Source organism: Neophocaena asiaeorientalis, unplaced genomic scaffold, assembly GCF_003031525.2.
Source record: "Neophocaena asiaeorientalis asiaeorientalis breed wild unplaced genomic scaffold, Neophocaena_asiaeorientalis_V1.1 scaffold515, whole genome shotgun sequence".
NCBI lineage: Eukaryota > Metazoa > Chordata > Mammalia > Artiodactyla > Phocoenidae > Neophocaena > Neophocaena asiaeorientalis.
In genome coordinates, this window is record NW_020175829.1 from 4,225,562 (window position 1) to 4,229,994 (window position 4,433).

A 4,433-nucleotide genomic window follows, 5' to 3' on the forward strand; every position below is an offset into this window, starting at 1 on the left:
CAATAACACCTTCTATGACTCCGATTCTGGCATCAGTTTCGATGTGTGGGTTCCCCCACACATACCACCAAGAAGTTCTCGATACCAGCTGGGTGTCCTACAATTCAACTCAATTCTATTACTATCTACCTGGAGATAACATTATATCCCACAGGTTACGGGCTCAGTCTTATAAGACTGCCCCCACCCCAGAACTTCAGAGGTCAACTGCAAGCCCAGGTTATTACCAACTGACTAGATTGGAGGTTCCAATAACCCCTTCCTTGAGTTATTAATTTGCTAGAGTGGCTCATAAAACTAAGAGAAATATTTTACTTACCACATTACTGGTTTATTGTAAAACGATCTAACTCAAGAACAGCCAGATCGAAGAGATGCATAGGGCAAGGTATGGGAAAAGTGCTCAGAGCTTCCATGCCTTCTCCCCAACCTCTAAGAGCTCACCAACCCGGAAGCTCTCAGAACGCTCTTCTATTGAGTTTTTTTTTTTTCTCCTATTGAGTTTTTATGGAGGCTTCCTTACACAGGCATCATTGACTAAATCATTCAGCCCCTCTCACCACCCTGGAAGTCAGGGGGTGGGACTAAATTTCCAACTGTCCAATCATACAGTTGGCTCCTCTGGCAACCAGCCCCATCCGTCTGTGCTTTCCAAAAATCACTGCAGTAACACAAACTCAGGTGTGATTGAAAGGGGCTTGTTATGAATATTATCACTCTTAACACTTAGGAAATTTCAAGGGTTTCAGGAGCTCTGTGCCAGAAACAGGAGGAAGACCAAATAAATCTTTTTCTTTCTTCCTTCCCTCCTTTCTTCCTCCCTCTCTCCTTCCTTTTTTTCTTTTTCTTTCTTTCTTTCTTTTCTCTTTCTTTTTTCTTTCTTTTCTTTCTCTCTCTCTTTTCTCTTTCTTTTTCTTTCTCTCTCCCTCTTTCTTTCTTTCTTTTTCTTTCTCTCTCTCCTTCTCTCTTTCTTTCCCTCACTCCCTCCCTCCCTCCCTTCTCTCTCTCTCCTTTCCCTCCTACCTTTCTTTTTTTGGTAGAACAATGATTGTTTTTTTCCCTTCCAGTTTTATTGAGATATAACTGACACATAACACTGTATATGTTTATGATATACAGCATGAGATTTACATACTTCATGAAGTGACCATCACACTAAACCCAGTAAATATCCATCATCTCATACAAGTACAAAATTAAAGAAATAGAAACATTTTTTTTTCTTGTGATGAGAACTCCCAGGATATACTCTCAACTTTCATATATAACATACAGCAATGTTAGTTATATTAATGATGTTGTATATTACATCACCACCACTCATTTATCTTATAAACTAGAAGCTTGTACCTTTGACTGTCCTTATCCAATTGTCCCTTCCCCCACCCCTACCTCCCACCCTCCTTCATCTCTGGTAACCACAAATCTGATCTCTTTCTCTGTGACTTTGTTTTTGAATATGTATTTCTTATTATAAATCTCAACATCACATTGATCTTTATAACAGCACTTGGTCCCCTACACTGTAAGGATTAGTTATCGGATCATGAGCTTCTCAACTCTGCGTTCCCAGAGCCTAGCATGGTGCCTGGCACCCAGCAGGTGCTGAGTGCATGGCTGTCATGAATGGATGAAGAATAGGTTCTAATTTTGTGCCCGTGTTACAAATCAGCGTGCGGCTACTGCTCTTATTTTGTCTAGAGGCCCAGCTATTTCCTCTCCGCACAGTTTGCTAAATTCCCTATTTATAAACAATGCAATACTTTCATTTTCAATGTAGCTTTTCCCCTGACAGAAGCATGCAGCTTTGGCTCTAAATCATAATTTTCCCACCACTCCTGGGATGTCCACATCTCTGTCTTTGGTGAAAGTGGATGTGAAAGGTGGATATTCAGAAGAGAGCAACCCCTAACTGGAATTAACCTGAACACTAAACTATGTTCTGCCAAGGGTCTGGAGGGAGGGGAGGGTGGAGGAATCGGTGCACTGGTGTCAGCTGCCCTGCGAGGCTGAGCTAATTCTCTGGAGAGTAGGCCACAGACATCCCAAGGCCAACCCAAGGCTGAGTGACCACGTTTAGGATACTCACACCTTAAATCTTTAAAAAGGAGGCCACCGGTGAGAGCACCTAGAGAGGCCCTGCTCTACATCTCCTCGGGGCTTTCTGATGGGGAAGGGAGGCTGTGGGGCTGACAGCCACATCCCTCAGTGGGAAGGAGAAGACGCCAGCTGTGCTCTTCTCCCTGGAATCTTCCCAGCTGGGGGCGCTGTTAGCAGCCTGCTGGGAGATCTGCACACTTGGGAAGTCCGGGGAGAAGCTGGTTTGCTTCGTATGACTCAGTCTCTACAGAACAACATCTTTAAACAATACTAATTAAAACATGTCACTCCCTGGGTTAAAATCTTGGTGAACTCTCGTTAGAATAAAACCTTAATTTCTTTCCTTAGCTTACAAAGCCCCACAAGTTTTTCTACTACTTTCCCCATCACTCACTTGGCTCCTGCCCCACTAGTTCTTTTCTTAGAATACACCTAGCACCTTTTTGTCTTGGGTTTCACACTAGTTGTTCCTTTTTGCTTGGAATATGATTTTCTGATACAGAGCTCAGCTCAAATGTCACCTCTCAGGAAGCCCTCCCTGATCACCCAATTGTTCTCTAGCACATCATTTAATGTTAATTCTATGCACAGAACACATTACTGCTATTTTCTTGTTTACTTATTGTCAGTATCCATGAGTTGTATGCTCCTCAAGAGAAGAGATCTTTGTCTGTCTTGCTCACCATGGCATCCTAGCTTCAAAATAGTGCCTAATAGTACAGGCTCAAGAAGTGCTTGTTACGTAAGTTTAATTCTTTAATCTATTTAAGCTGTATTTTGTTGTGTGGAATGAGATAGAAATCAATTTTTATTTTTCTCAGACTTTCTTAATTCCATATATATATTATCCATCCTTTTACCACTAACTCGAGATGCCACCTCTATCAGGTACTTATGTATTGATACACATATTTAGGGTGGGTTTGGGTTTTCTAGTATATTCTACTGACTGACAGTTTAATGTAGATTTTTTTTCTTTTTTTTTTTTTACGGTACGCGGGCCTCTCACTGCTGTGGCCTCTCCCATTGTGGAGCACAGGCTCCGGACGCGCAGGTTCAGCGGCCATGGCTCAAGGGCCCAGCCGCTCCGCGGTATGTGGGATCTTCCCGGACCGGGGAACGAACCCGTGTCCCCTGCATCGGCAGGCGAACTCTCAACCACTGCGCCACCAGGGAAGCCCCTGACTGACAGTTTAATAGTGTGCTGATTTCACTGTTTTAAATGCAGTAATTTTAAGTTTCAATATCCAACTGCACTACCTGCTACACTTATCCCCTCTACCCCTTAGCAATTCTCAATTTTCAAGATTTTCTTGCATAGTCTCACCATTTATTTTTCTCTATTTTGATAATTGTGACATTACATTTATATATTAATTTGTGGAGAATTGCAATCTTTAAAATGTTCTCACCAACAGCGTATTAGATTGTCTATTTCCCTATACTCTTAATTAAAAATTCTGTTAATCTATTAGTTTCACCAATTTTTTTTCTTTTTATATTAAAATTTTTGACTCTGTTGAAATTTACTTTGGTGTGAGAGGTGAAATAGAAATCCAGCTTTATTTTTCCTTCAAATGATTAGCTGGTTATCCCAATACGATTTATTGAATAATCTATCTTTCTGATAAGTCTGAAATATCCTTTATCATATACTAAATTTATATATATATATTTGGGCTTGCTTCTGGACTCTATTCTCTTTGATTTTCTATTTTTTACCATACATTTAATTTTCACAACTTGATAAATTTTAATATTGAGCAGAGCTAGTTTTCCCTCATTACTATTTTTTCATATCCCCCTCCCAGATATTCTTTCCTGTTAAAATTTTTTTAAATTGCAGTTTAGGATCATTTCCTAACATTCCCCTCCTCTCTCCAAACCATGTTGTATTTTATTTCATTGAATTTATAGATGGACATATGGAGAAACCTCATTTTGACAATATCAACTTTCCATATGTAGTACAAGTCATTTCTTAAAATGTCATCTTCTATGACTCTTCTTAGGGATTTATTTTTCCATTATGTTTAGTTATTGCTGGCATATAGAAAAGCTTTTGGGTTCTACGTATTTATTTTTTAAGACTGCTGTAACAAGGTACCACAAACTAAGTGCCTTAACAGAATTTATTATCTCATAGTTCTGGAGGCTAGAAGTCTGAATCAAGCTGTTGGTAGAGCCATACTCTCTCCAGGAATCTAAGGGAGATTCCATGCCTTTCTCATATCTTCTGGTGCCACCTTGCTATTCCTTGGCTTGCAGCTGCATAACTCCACCCTCTGCCTATGTTGTCATGTGGCCTTCTCGCTGTTTCTTAAAGCTATCTT